This window comes from Chiloscyllium plagiosum, unplaced genomic scaffold, assembly GCF_037043375.1.
Source record: "Chiloscyllium plagiosum isolate Xiang-an unplaced genomic scaffold, Cpla_swu_hap1 HiC_scaffold_1, whole genome shotgun sequence".
Classification (NCBI taxonomy): Eukaryota; Metazoa; Chordata; class Chondrichthyes; order Orectolobiformes; family Hemiscylliidae; genus Chiloscyllium; species Chiloscyllium plagiosum.
In genome coordinates, this window is record NW_028270139.1 from 181,897,452 (window position 1) to 181,913,024 (window position 15,573).

The following is a 15,573-nucleotide window of genomic DNA, read 5'->3' on the forward strand; positions in this document are numbered from 1 at the left end:
CGAGGAGCTGGTGTTGGGTGCACTTCCCACTGATGTAGTCAGCAGGGACACTAGTGGTGACTCTTACCTGCATTCTGCAGGAGGAACATTCCACTGCCCTAAACTCCATTCCCAATATTCTAACTCCCGAAGTGACTACTAAAAATTAGGATTAGGAAATAAACTAGTTACCTCACATTGTCAATCTGGCTCCCACAACGTTTTTTTAGGTTAGAGGAGGACAATGGGTGGGAGACACTACCCGAGTAGTGTCTCGGGTAATGCAATCACACAAATATAAACTGTTCTACTTACCCTTCCCAGAAGTCATTTGCTCGGTCCTCCCTCGCTGGCCTGAAGGTAAGAAGTTTAAATATATTTACTGGCCTTCCTGACAATCACCTCGCACCAACGTCACCTCCTCCCGGCTCCAGCCTCTCGCTGCTCCGAAGTGTACCATTCTCCTAATATCTTAAAACTGTGACCCCTCGTGCCAGTCAATCCTTCCCTGGGGAAAAATCTCTGGCTATTGACTCTATCCATTCCTCTCATTATCTTGTACACCTCGGTCAGGTCACCTCTCTTCCTCCTTCTCTCCAGAGCGAAAAGTTGGAGCTTAGTCAATCTCTCTTCATAAGGCAAGCCCTCCAGTCCAGGCAGCATCCTGGTAAACCTTCTTTCCACTACCATACCACTCTCTGAGTAAAGAATCTGCTTCTGACATCTATCTTAAATCTATCACCCCTCAGCTATGCCTCCTCATACAAGACAACATCATCATTTTAGGAAAAAAACTCTCACTGTCCACTCTAATCTTCTGATCATCTTGTATGTCTCTTTAAATCCCCTCTTAGCTATCTTCTTTGCAATGAGAACAGATCCAAGTCTCTCAGCCTTTCCTCATAAGACCTTCCCTCCAGACCAGGCAACATCCTGGTAAATCTCCTTTGCATCTTTTCCAATGCTTCCAAATCCTTCCTGTAGTGGGGTAACCAGAACTGTACACAATACTCCAAGTGAGGCCCCACTAGTGTTTTGTACAGTGCAGCATGACATCATAGGCCCGGAACGCAATCCCTCGACCAATAAAACCAATAAAGGCACCGTATGCCGCCTTAAAGATACTAGGTAAAAACAATGACTGCAGATGCTGGAAACCAGATTCTGGATCAATGGTGCTGGAAGAGCACAGCAGTTCAGGCAGCATCCGAGGAGCTTCAGCAAAATCGACGTTTCGGGCAAATGCCCTTCATCAGGAATAAAGTCTTAAAGATACTATCAACCTGGGCGGCAACTTTCAGGGAGCTTTGTACATGGACACCGAGATCTCGCTGCTCATCTACACTATCAAGAATCTTTGCATTTACCCAGTATTCTGCCTTCCTGTTATTCTTCCCAAAGTGAATCATTTCACATTTCTGCATTGAACTCCATTTACCACCTCTCAGCTCAATTCTGCAGTTTATCCGAGTGCCTCTGCAACATTCTTCCGCACTGTCCATTCCCCACTGACTTTAGTGTCATCTGCAAACTTATTAACCCATCCACCTATGCCTGCATCTGAAGCATTTATCATTGGATAAATCTCATCTGTCCCAAGGGGCTATCTTCCTTGGGAACTGGGCTGATCAATAATTTCTCCCTTGACTAACAGCACATTCCTGAACACAATGGGCAATTTAGCATGGCCAGTTCACCTAACCTGCACATCTTTGGATTGTGGGAGGAAACTGGAGCACCCGGAGGAAGCCCAGCAGACATGGGTCCCTGGTGCTGTGAGGCAGCAGTGCTAACCACGGAGCCACTGTACCATCCCAAATGGGGAAGCACATATCCTCCCCCTAATGGCCACCTTTGTGTGTGTCTGCATCAAGCTGTGTGCAGACCTTTGGTTCACAAACACTAAATGTCACAAGGTACTGAAGTTCCATTCACCCTGGTGCAGAGCTGGTACTGTGGTTATCGCTGCTGCCTGACAACACCAGGGACCTGTGTTTGATTCCAGCCTTGGTTGACAACACCAGGGACCTGTGTTTGATTCCAGCCTTGGTTGACAACACCAGGGACCTGTGTTTGATTCCAGCCTTGGTTGACAACACCAGGGACCTGTGTTTGATTCCAGCCTTGGTTGACAACACCAGGGACCTGTGTTTGATTCCAGCCTTGGTTGACAACACCAGGGACCTGTGTTTGATTCCAGCCTTGGTTGACTGGCTGTGTAGAGTTTGCAGATTTCCCCTGTGTCTGTGTGGGCTCCACACAGTAAAAAGATGTGCAGGCTAGGTGGATTGGCTGTCCAGGGATGCGAAGGCTATCTGGATTAGCCATGGTTAACAGCTGGGATATGGAGATAATGTGGGGCACTAGGTTTGGATGGGATGCCCTTTGAGGGGTCAGTGCAGAATTAACTGGCTGAGAGGCCTCTATCCGCACTGTAAAGAATTTATGTTGTGAAGGATAAGTCTGATCTTGTTTCTGCAGAACACTCCAAGTAGTTGGACAATTTGTATCAGCTGTTCCTCCAGCGAAGGCTTTTAACAAAAACAGTCTTGAACACAAGTCCATCAGGCAGGGGTCAGCATGTAGCATCTTGAGAGGGTTGATTCTGTGGATAGTTTCCCGAGCAGACAGTTAAAAAATCATAGCAGTTCAGGCAGCATCCAAGGAGCTTTGAAATCGACGTTTCGGGCAAAAGCCCTTCAGCAGGAAGGGCTTTTGCCCAAAACGTCGATTTCAAAGCTCCTTGGATGCTGCCTGAACTGCTGTGCTCTTCCAGCACCACTAATCCAGAATCTGGTTTCCAGCATCTGCAGTCATTGTTTTTACCTAGTTAAAAAATCATTTAGCAGAACACCTATGCACTGCCTGGCAAACCATAGACTTGCTTTGTAGTCTCTCTGAAGCTTGTTGGTTTTCCAGTGACAAGGAGCTGACCTTGACCGAGTGTTGCAGACTGGTGCTTTCCAAAGTTCAAAACAACATTAAGAGGAACAAACTGAAGCTTGGGACAAGGGCAGCTACTGACAAGATGCAGTGGGGAAAAACCGCCGTCTAAGGGCTTTATGCGGGTCTGTTCATTAGCAGACTCTTGTTGCATTGAAATGAACATAAATTGTTTCCTGTATGAGTCGGAAATACCTTTGTTTTTGCAACAGCACGGATGCTTTGAGGAATGCATCATTTGTTTTTCTCTGCAAAGAACGTGCAGAACAAATTTAGAACCTCTGTATGTACTTAGAAATGATTTTATGAACAAAGTGGATTTTTGAGATAAATGAATTCCATTATCAGTTTAATATCTGATAGGTCCCTTATCTGGGGACCATCTATTAAATTGATTTGTGGAGCAGGGAGATGGAATAGGGGCTTGCTCCGTCCATTCCACGCATCGACCTGGTATTGCAGTACCTCTGGGAACGGTGCACCCCTCATCTATAAATCTCAGAACATGTATATGGCTCAGGTTTTTGGTGCTTTGCCTGCGCGTGTGAACCACACTTTCTTTTTAAAGTTTGTAAGCTGCTTCATTTCTCTTTGCGTCGGTCTGCAACTCAAACCCCAAATTTTGCACAAAACATACCTACCACGTGCGCACACAAAACCACAAATTGCTGGAGAAACTCAGCAGATCTGGCAGCATCTGCACAAACAAAGCAGTGTTTCAAACCCAGTGACGGTTATTCAGAATCCAGCTTGGTGCTGGTGCAAGTCTATCCGTCTCCCCACCCCCTCCCCCAAGGACATTATGCTAACAACTTGTTAATATTTTGAAACAAAGCCAAGTCGGGGGGAGGTTTATTCAGTTGTTGGGCGTGGTGCTCTATTGGATGTTTCTATTGTCAGCCTTTGTGTCAAGGTTAGAGTGGCGCTGGAAAAGAACAGTAGGTCAGGCAGCCTCCGAGGAGCAGGAAAACTAACGTTTCGGGCATAAACCCTAAAGTGACCTCCAATGATGAAGATTTTACACCCTGGGGTGCTGTGCTTTTCCAGCATCACACTCTCGACTGTGACCTCCGACCTGCTGTTTCAGAGTAAATGCTCTGAGGGATCGGGTCAGACTATGGGGCGCCGGATCTCAGTGTCATCCTGGCAGCTGTTAAGTGTTGGTGTCTGCTGGGCTTCCCCGGGCACAGCTCACTCTGGCTTAATCTCGGGACTCTGTGGATGGATCCACTCGGTGGAGCATCAGCCTCCGAATGGTCCTGTCTCCTGGGCCTACACTCCTGGAATCACGGGTTCTTCTGTTCAGGTAAAAACCTCCTGTTGTGTTTGCAGAAAGATCTTAAACAGGTACTGTCGAAATTCAGAAAGGGATGCAATAATAATCTTACAATAATTCATTAATTATTTACAGCATATTAATATTCCTTCCTTTCTAACTTGTCCAGGATCCTGGAGTTTTAAACTCAATTAAACAGTTGCACTGCGTTAACAACGGGTCTGAGACTTTATTATCAACCACGACCCTGAGAGGCTGGATTCACCCAGGTAAGAACGCAGGTTCCCAGCCCTCGGGGACATCAGTGAATCAAACGGGACTTCAGGGTGGGATTTGAAGGTATTAACCCAAGAGCACCTAGTCTGTTGAACACTTCTGTTTGTTTCCTTTTCCTGATCCAGTTTAAAATCATGTGACCACTCTGTTTGATTCCGTAAGTTTGGAGATTTCTGATGTTCAAATTGTCAGTCATTATGAAATCCATAAAAGTATAAAAGCAAATTACTGCGGATGCTGGAATCTGGAATTATGAAATCCATGTTCACTCATCAACTACACTAACCTGATGTACTCTCCCTCCTTATCATTGAAAATTTAAACAAAATCAATTTGTTTTTCATCATGAGATGAAGGCACAAGCCAGCATTTATTTCCCATTCCTAATTGCCCAGAGGCAGTTAAAAACCAAGCAGCTTGTTGTGGGTCTGGAGTCACATGTAGACCAGGCCAGGTCAGGATGGCAGTTGCCTCCCCTGAAGGACATTAGTGAATAAAATATGTTTTTTTCAACAATGGATTCATGATCATTGACAGACTCTTACTTGTAGATTTTTTCTTAATTCTGCATTTTGGGAAAACAAATCTTAGCAGGACTTATGCACTTAATGGTAAGGTCCTAGGGAGTGTTGCTCAACAAAGAGACCTTGGCGTGCAGGTTCATAGCTCCTTGAAAGTGGAGTCACAGGTAGATAGGATAGTAAAGAAGGCGTTTGGTATGCTTTCCTTTATTAGTCAGAGTACTGAGTAAAGGAGTTGGGAGGTCATGTTGCAGCTGTACAGGATATTGGTTAGGCCACTGTTGGAATATTGCGTGCAATTCTGGTCTCCTTCCTATCGGAAAGATGTTGTGAAACTTGAAAGGGTTCAGAAAAGATTTACAAGGATGTTGCCAGGGTTGGAGGATCTGAGCTACAGGGAGAGGCTGAACAGGCTGGGGCTGTATTCCCTGGAGCGTCGGAGGCTGAGGGGCATGGATAGGATAAATAGGCAAAGTCTTTTCCCTGGGGTCGGGGAGTCCAGAACTAGAGGGCATGGGTTTAGGGTGAGAGTGGAAAGATATAAAAGAGACCTAAGAGGCAACGTTTTCACGCAGAGGGTGGTACATGTACGGAATGAGCTGCCAGAGGAAGTGGTGGAAGCTGGTACAATTGCGACATTTAAGAGGCATTTGGATGGGTATATGAATAGGAAGGGTTTGGAGGGACATGGGCCGGGTGCTGGCAGGTGGGACTAGATTGGGTTGGGATATTTGGTCGGCGTGGACGGGTTGGACCGAAGGGTCTGTTTCCATGCTGTACATCTCTATGACTCTATTTTCATTGGATTCAAATTCCACCATCTGCCATGGTCGGATTAAAGTCAGGTCCCTGGGATATTACCTGGGTATCTGGATTAACAGTCTCGCAATAGTTAAAAATCACGCAACACCAGGTTATAGTCCAACAGGTTTAATTGGAAGCACATTAGCTTTTGGAGCGTTGCTCCTTCATCTGGTGGTTCATGTACTCCCCAGCCCAACACTGGCATCTCCAAATCAGTCTAGTAATAATATCACTAGGGCATCACCTCCCCAATATCGAGTACTAATTGCCATAAGACATTCATGCTGGTTTTTCTGAATTATGTCACATTCAGACAGAATAATGAATGACTACGTTTGACAGTGTGTTGGCTGGTGGAAGCACTTTGTGTCATTTGGCTGCAGGCTGTAGGTCACTCTCTCCAGGACCAGGTAAGGGTCAAGATTCTGGGGGTAGCTATAAATGAGGATTTAATGGGCCGATTTATATGTGGGTATGCCAGATGTGCAATTAATTAGATGAATGCTCATCAGTAAACAATGTGAGTTATTGCTGTAATTTATTATGATTCAATGCTTATTTTTTCAGAGCACAGAACTTCTCTGTTAGTACCTAGAAATTCTCAAAGCTCTGGCAGACAGGAGACAGTTCAGTGACAGCTGGAAAACAGTGTATGGTCTTCACTAGGATTTGGAAAACACCAACGTGGTCCGTGCTCAGCTCCACTGTGGAGTCACAGTGCCTGTGTCAAGGCAGGAGTGTGTTCATGGGGACTGGGGTCTCAGAATGGACGGACAATGCGACACTTCTGTAAGACTGCCCTCGATCTTCAGCCACTCGCCAAAATTGCACTAAACTCAACAATGTTGGTCTGACATAATCTGGTGAGTACAGAATTACTGAAAAATAGACACATTTCACTTTAGTATTTGTAAAAGTAACAGTGTTGACATTTGCATGCGTCAGTCTAACAGTGTCAAATCTAAACTTGTCAGAGAGTCACAATGTTCTCCTGCACAGAGAAGAGGTCTCTTTGGCGATAGTGACTACAGTTCAGTTACGTTCACAATAGCATTGTGCACGATAGGTATATACTGCAGGGAAGGAGGTGTAATTGGAGGAAAGGCAATTATGATGTGATTCAGCAAGATTTAGGATGCAGCGGATGGGGAAGGAAACTGCAGGGGATGGACACACTTGAAATGTGGAGCTTATTCAAGGAACAGCTACTGTGGGTCCTTGATAAGTATATACCTATCAGGCAGGGAGGTAGTTGTCGAGAGAGAGAACCATGGTTTGCCATTGAAGTTTAGCTCTTGTCAAGAGGAAGAAGAAGGCTTATGTGAGGATGATTCAGAGATGCTGGTGTTGGACTGGGGTGTACAAAGTTAAAAATCACACAACACCAGGTTATAGTCCAACAGGTTTAATTGGAAGCACACTAGCTTTCGGAGCGACGCTCCTTCATCAGGATGAGGTGTGAAGGCTCAGTTCGGGAGATTGGGAGTCATAAGTTAACCAGAAAAGATCAAAGGAGAGGGTAAGAGGAGCCAGGAGGGGTCATGAGAAGTTGTTCGCAGATCGGATCAAGGAAAATCCTATGGCTTTCCATAGGTATATCAGGAAGAAAAGAATGACTAGACTAAGATTAGGGCCCATCAGAAATAGTAGTGGGAAGTTGTTTGTGGAATCTGAGGACATGTGGAAAGCGCTTTTTTTCAGTATTTACAATGGAAAAGTGTAATGTTAGTGAGAATACGGAGATACAGGCTACTCAATTAGATAGGATTGAGGTCAACAAAGAGGAGGTTTTAACAATTTTGGAAAATCTGTAAACAGATAAGACCCCCCCTGGCCTGGATGGGATTTATCCTCAGATTCTCTGGGAAGCCAGTGAGGAGATGCAGAACCTTTTGCTTCGATTTTTATTGTCATCATTGTTGACTGGAGTAGTGCCAGAAGACTGGAGGATAGCCAATGTTGTTCCCTTCTTCAAGAAGGGGAGTCTGGACAACCCTGGTATTTATAGGCCAGTGAGCCTGACTTCAGTTGTGGATAAGATGTTGGAAAAGGTTGTAAATGATAGGATTTATAATCATCTGGAAAGGAATAATTTGATTAGGGATAGTCAACATGGTTTTGTGAAGGGCAGGTCGTGCCTCACTAACCTTATTGAGTTCTTTGAGAAAGTGACAAAACAGGTGGATGGAGGTAAAGCCGTTGATGTGGTGTATTTGGACTTCAGTAAGGCATTTGATAAGGTTCCACATGGTAGGCTATTGCACAACATAAGGAGTTTCGGGATTGAAGCGGCTTTAACAGTTTGGATCAGAAATTGGCGAGCTGAAAGAAGTCAGAGGGTGGTGGCTGATAGGAAATGTTCGTCCTGGAGCTCAATTACCAGTGGTGTACCACAAGGATCTGTTTTGGGGCCACTGCTGTTAGCCATTTTTATAAATGATCCAGATGTGGGTGAAGAAGGATGGGTTAGTAAATTTGTGGATGACACAAAGGTAGGCAGAATTGTGGATAGTGCCGAAGGATGTTGTGGGTTACAGAGGGACATAAATAAGCTGCAGAGCTGGGCTGAGAGGTGGCAAATGGAGTTCAATGCAGAAGGTTCACTTCGGGAGAAGCAACAGGAATGCAGAGTACTGGGCTAATGGTAAAAATGTTGAAAGTGTCGATGAACAGAGAGAACTCAGTGTCCAGGTGTGTAAATCCCTGAAAGTTGTGACCCAGTTTGATAGGGTTGTTAAGAAGGCATATGGTGTGTTGGCGTTTATTGGTAAGGGGATTGAGTTTCGGAGCCACGAGGTCATGCATCAGCTGTACAAGACACTGATAAGGGTTTGGACGAGGGTTCAGAGGAGATTTACTAGGATATTGCCTCATATGGAAGGAAGGTCTTACAAGGAAAGGCTGAGGGAACTGAGGTTGTTTTTGTTAGAGAGAAGAAGGTTGAGAGGTGACTTAATTGAGACATAGAAGATAATCAGCGGGTTAGATAGGGTGGACAGTGAGAGCCTTTTTCCTCAGATGGTGAATGCTAACACGAGGGGACATAGCTTTAAATTGAGGGGTGATAGATTTAGGACAGATATCAGCAGTAGTTTCTTTACTCAGAGAGTAGTAAGGGTGTGGAATGGTCTGCCTGCAACAGTAGTAGACTCAGTGACGTTAAGGACATTTAGATGAGTATTGCACATATATATGGATAGTAATGGAACGGTATAGGTAAGGTGGGCATCAGATTAATTTCACAGGCCGGTGCAACATTGAGGACTGAAGGGCCTGTACTGTGCTGCAAAGATCTGAGTTCTATGTTCTATGTATGTCTCTTCAGCCCATTGAGTCTGTGCTCTTGAAAAGAAAACACCTAACTATTCTAATCTCATTTTCCAGCACTTGGCCCATTGCCTCATTTGGCTTGGCAATGCAAGTGTACATCTAGATAATTCTGAAAAATTATACGGGTTTCTGTCTGTACCATCCTGCTAGGTAGTGAGTCCCTGATTCCTACTGCAATCTGAGTGAAAAATATTCCTAACATCCCCACTAAACATACTGCCCCTTACCTAAGGCCACTTTTGGAATATTGTGCACAATTCAGGTCTCCCTCCTATCGGAAAGATGTTATGAAATTTGAAAGGGTTCAGAAAAGATTTACAAGGATATTGCCGGAGTTGGAGGATTTGAGCTATAGGGAGAGGCTGAATAGGCTGGGGCTGTTTTCTCTGGAGCGTCGGAAGCTGAAGGGTGACCTTATAGAGGTTTATAAAATCATGACGGGCATGGATAGGGTAAATAGATAAAAGTATTTTCCCTGGGGATGGGGGAGTCCAGAACTAGAGGGCATAGGTTTAGGGTGAGGGGTGAAAGATATAAAAGGGACCTAAGGAGCAACGTTTTCGTGCAGAGGGTGGTGCATGTGTGGAATGAGCTGCCAGAGTAAGTACTGGAGGCTGGTACAATTACAGCATGTAAAAGGCATCTGGATGGGTATATGAATAGGAAGGGTTCAGAGGAATATGGGCCCAGTTCTGTCAAATGGGACTTGATTAATTTAGGATATCTGGTCAGCGTGGGCGAGTTGGACCGAAAGGTTACTGCTTTTAGTCATTTTTATAAATAACCTGGATGAGTGAGTAGAAGGATGGGTTAGTAAATTTGTGGATGACACTAAACCCGGTGGAGTTGTGGACAGTGTGGAAGGATGTTGCAGGCTATAGAGGGACATAGCTAAGCTGCAGAGCTGGGCGAAGAGGTGACAAATAGAGTTTAATGCGGAAATGTGTGAAGTGATTCACTTTAGAAGGAGTAACAGGAATACAGAGCACTGGGCTAATGGTAAGATTCCTGGATTTGTAGAGAGATCTTGGTGTCCATGTGTATAGATCCCTGAAAGTTGCCATCCAGGTTCTTAGGATTGTTAAGGTGTACAGTGTGTTAGCTTTTATTGGTAGAGGGATTGAGTTTTGGAGCTGTGAGGTCATGCTGCAGCTGTACAAAACTCTAGTGTAGCTGCACTTGAAGTATTGCACTCAGCTCTGGTTGCCGCATTATAGGAAGGATGTGGAAGCTTTGGAAAGAGGAGATTTCCCAGGATTTTGCCTAGGATGAAGGGAAGGTCTCATGAGGAAAGGTGAGGGGCTTGAGGTTGTATTTGTTTGAGAGAAGAAGGTAAAAGATGACTTAATAGAGATATACAAGATGATCAGAGGATTAGACAGGTTGGACAGTGAGAGCCTTTTTCCTTTGATGGTGATGGCTAGCACAAGGCGACATAGCTTTAAATTGAGGGGTGATAGATATAGGGCAGATGTCAGAGGTAGTTTCTTTACTCAGAGAGTAGTAGGGGCGTGGGACACACTGCCTGCAGCAGTAGTAGACGCGCCAACTTTAAGGGCATTTAAATGGTCATTGGATAAATATATGAATGATGATGAAATAGTGGAGGTGAGATGGGCTTCAGGTCGGTACCTCAGGTTGGCACAACATCGTGGGCCAAATAGCCTGTACTGCCCCGTATTGTTCTGTGTTCTATGTTTTATGTTGTTTCCATGCTGTACATCTCTGTGACTCTAAGGTCGATGCCCCCTAGTTATTGATCCTTTCATCTCCTCTGTATATGCCTCTCTTAAGTTTATGTACCTCAATGTCTCCTCTCAGTCCCCTCTCCAAGGAAAATGAGCTCAGCCCATCCAATCACTGATCATCGCTTGTATTGGAACATAGGAAAAGGAGTCAGCCACTCAGCTCCTTGAACCTATTATTGCATTCAAAGAGGTGCCTTTGGTCTGATCTCTTAATAACTTTGCTTAACAATAAAACATCTCAGATTTAAGATTAACAACTGATCCAGCATCCACTGCTGTTTGTGGAAGAGAGTTCCCAAGCCCTGCCACCCTTGCACATAGAAGCGCTTCTGGACATCTCTCCTAAACGGTGTGGCCCTGATTCTTAGACTACGCCCCCGGCTCTGGAATCAGGGGTGATGTAGGCTTTGTGACATTGTTGCTAGGTAATTAAACCAGAAGGGCAGGCAATGTTCCCACCCAGACAGATGGTGAAATGTGACTTCAGTCAAAATCTGCAATCAAGAGTCTAATGGTGCATGTGAAACCTTTGTTAATTGTCAGGAAAAGTCCACCTGGTTCAGTAATTTCCTTTAGGAAAGGAAATTGACATCTTTACATGGTTTAGCCTACATGTGCCCTGGTTCCCTCCCACAGATATGTAGGTTAGGTGAATTGGCCATGCTAAATTGCCCATATTGCCCAGGGATGTGTGGGTTGGTCATGGGAAATGCATGGTGATCGGGTGTGGGTGTGGGTGGGATGCTCTTTGGAGGGGCAGTGTGACCTCGATGGGCTGAATGGCCTGCTTCCACATTGCAGGTTTTGTATTCTATTCTATGAGACTCCATACCTACAGCATTATGGTTGACCCTAACTGCCCTCTTGGCAATTGTAGATGGACATGAAATGCTGACTGGGCCAGTAACAACAATGTCCCATGAACAAATTAAAAAATCTCCAGCAAATGGAAATAGTTTATTCTTATCTACACTGTCTTTCTCTGTTAATACCTGAAACACTTCCAACTGATCAGTTCTAACCTCATAACTTTAGAGAATACAGACCTAATTTAGATAATCTCACTTCATAATTTGTCACCTGATACTATGGTATCATTCTTTAAACCTACATTGTGTTCCCTCCTAGGCCTTCCTATCCTTACTAAGGATCTAAATAATTCTTAAACTTTTGCTCACAATCCTCCAAGTCGGGTCTAACCAGGGTTTTGTACAGTTGCAGCATAACTTTTGCATTGCTCTACTCTGGTCTTCTAGATATAAAGGCCAGCAATCTGCTAACTTTCTTGATTATTCTTTGCTAAAACTGTTCAGGCTACAGTTGTAAACTTTTCAATGCCGTAGTGTCATACAGCACGGAAACAGACCCTTTGGTGCAACTCATCTATGCTGACCAGATATCCCAGCATGGTTAGCACTGCTGCCTCACAGCGCCAGAGACCCGGGTTCAATTCCCGACTCAGGCGACTGACTGTGTGGAGTTTGCACGTTCTCCCCGTGTCTGCGTGGGTTTCCTCCGGGTGCTCCGGTTTCCTCCCACAGTCACAAAGATGTGTGGGTTAGGTGAATTGGCCATGCTAAATTGTCCGTAGTGTTACGTTAAAAGGGGTAAATGTATGGGCGCTTCGGCGGGTCGGTGTGGACTTGTTGGGCCGAAGGGCCTGTTTCCACACTGTAAGTAATCTAATCTAGTTTCATTTATCAGCACTTGGCCCATAACTTTCCAAACCCTTCCTATTCCTATACCCATCCAGATGCCTTTTAATTGTTCCAATTGTACTAGCCTCCACCACTTCTTCTGGCAGCTCAATCCATACACATACCCTCCTCTGCATGATAAAGTTGGCCCTTAGGTCTCTTTTATATCTTTCCCCTCTCACCTTAAAAGTATGCCCTCTAGTTTTGGACTCCCCCACCTCAGGGAAAGGACCTTGTCTATTTACGCTATCCATGCCCCTCAAGATTTTATAGACCTCTATAAGGTCACCCCTCAATCTTCGACGCTTCAGGGAAAACAGCCCCAGCCTATTCAACCTCTCCCTCTAGCTTAAATCCTCTAACCCTGGCAACATCTTTGTAAATATTTTCTGATCCCTTTCAAGTTTCACAACATCCTTCTGATAGGAAGGAGCCCAAAATGGCACGCAATATTCCTAAAGTGGCCGAACTCACGACCTTTACAACCGCAACATGACCTCCCAACTCCTATACTCAAAACTCTGACCAATAAAGGAAAGCATACCAAACACCTTCTTCACTATCCTATCTACCAGCAACTTTACTTTCAAGGAGCTATGAACCTGCACTTCAAGGTCTCTTTGTTCAACAACACTCCTGAGGACCTTACCATTAAGTGTATACATCCTGCTAAGATTTGCTTTCCCAAAATGCAGCACCTCACATTTATCTAAATTAAACTCAATCTGCCACTTCTCAGCCCATTGGCCCATCTGATCAAGATCCCATTGTAATTTGAGGTGTTGCTGTCCACCACAACTCCAATTTTGATGTCATCTGCAAACTTACTAACTATACCTCTTATGATCACATCCAAATCATGTATGTAAATGATGAAAAGTAGTGGACCCAGCACCCATCCTTGTGGCACTCCACTAGTCACTAAACAAGGAGGTTAAGGATAATATAAACACAACAGCTAAAGCAGACCATATTGCAAATGTGAGTGGCATACCGGAAGATTGGGAAACTTTCAAAGATCACAAAAGAGTTACTTAAAAAGATGTAAAAAGAGCAAAAATAAATTACAAAATAAAACAAAGCAAGTATAAAAGCAGGTAGTGAAAGCTTCTATAAGTGTATAAAAAATGAAGAGAATTGTTTGTTAGAATTAGCTTTATTCTCACGTGTACTCAAGTGAGTGCGGTGACAAGTTTACAAGTCACCACTTACAGTGCCATCTTCGGTACAAAGGAACCTATCTACAGATTTATAAACACATATTTTTAGGCAAACCAAAGTTAGAAAAATGAAGAAATATAAGTTCAGAATAACAGTCCTTCCAACACAGTCCATGCCAGCACCTGGTCTCCAGACCGTGTCGGCCTTCAACTCAAGGCCAGAAGAGCAGCCTGAGGTCATGCTGACCGCCACGCCGGGCCGAGAGACCGCCACGCCAGGCCGAAAGACCACCACGCCGGGCCGAGAGACCGCCACGCCGGGCCGAGAGACCGCCACACCAGGCCGAGAGACCACCACACCGGGCCGAGAGACCACCACGCCAGGCCGAGAGACCGCCACACCGGGCCGAGAGACCGCCACACCGGGCCGAGAGACCGCCACACCGGGCCGAGAGACCACCACGCCGGGCCGAGAGACCGCCACACCGGGCCGAGAGACCGCCACACCGGGCCGAGAGACCGCCACACCAGGCCGAGAGACCACCACACCGGGCCGAGAGACCACCACGCCAGGCCGAGAGACCGCCACACCGGGCCGAGAGACCGCCACACCGGGCCGAGAGACCGCCACACCGGGCCGAGAGACCGCCACACCGGGCCGAGAGACCACCACACCGGGCCGAGAGACCGCCACACCGGGCCGAGAGACCGCCACACCAGGCCGAGAGACCACCACACCGGGCCGAGAGACCACCACGCCAGGCCGAGAGACCGCCACACCGGGCCGAGAGACCGCCACACCGGGCCGAGAGACCGCCACACTGGACCGAGAGACCACCACACTGGGCCGAGAGACCGCCACACCGTGCCGAGAGACCACCACACCGGGCCGAGAGACCGCCACACCGGGCCGAAAGACCACCACGCCGGGCCGAGAGACCGCCACACCGGGCCGAAAGACCACCACACCGGGCCGAGAGACCGCCACACCGGGCCGAAAGACCACCACGCCGGGCCGAGAGACCGCCACACCGGGCCGAGAGACCGCCACACCGGGCCGAGAGACCGCCACACCGGGCCGAGAGACCACCGGACCGGACCGAGAGACAGACACACCGGGCCGAGAGACAGACACACCGGGCCGAGAGACCGCCACACCGGGCCGAGTGACCACCACGCCGGGCCGAGAGACCACCACACCGGGCCGAAAGACCGCCACACCGGGCCGAGAGACCGCCACACCGGACCGAGAGACCGCCACACCGGGCCGAGAGACAGACACACCGGGCCGAGAGACAGACACACCGGGCCGAAAGACCGCCACACCGGGCCGAGAGACCACCACACCGGACCGAGAGACCACCACACCGGGCCGAGAGACCACCACACCGGGCCGAGAGACCACCACACCGGGCCGAGAGACCGCCACACCGGGCCGAGAGACCACCACACCGGGCCGAGAGACCGCCATGCCAGGACGAGAGACCGCCACACTGGGCCGAGAGACCGCCATGCCAGGACGAGAGACCGCCACGCCAGACCAAGAGGACATCGCGCCGGGCCGAGAGACAGACACACCGGGCCGAGAGACAGCCACGCCGGGCCGAGAGACTGCCACACCGGGCCGAGAGGCTGCCACGCCAGGACGAGAGACCGCCACGCCGGGCCGAGAGACCGCCACACCGGGCCGAGAGACCACCACACCGGGCCGAGAGGCTGCCATGCCAGGCCGGGAGACCGCCACGCCAGGCCGAGAGACAGGCACACCGGGCCGAGAGACAAGCATGCTGGGTTGGGAGGATGCCACGCAAAGTCTGCGCTGGGGCCGGGAGTTCAGGA

The 15,573-nt window shown here is 47.4% G+C and overlaps 1 pseudogene; it reads left to right on the forward strand.

The window, feature by feature from the left end:
- The first annotated feature begins 3,236 nt into the window (after positions 1-3,236).
- On the forward strand, positions 3,237-3,409 carry LOC148152306 (U2 spliceosomal RNA; annotated as a pseudogene).
- The last annotated feature ends 12,164 nt before the right edge of the window (positions 3,410-15,573 follow it).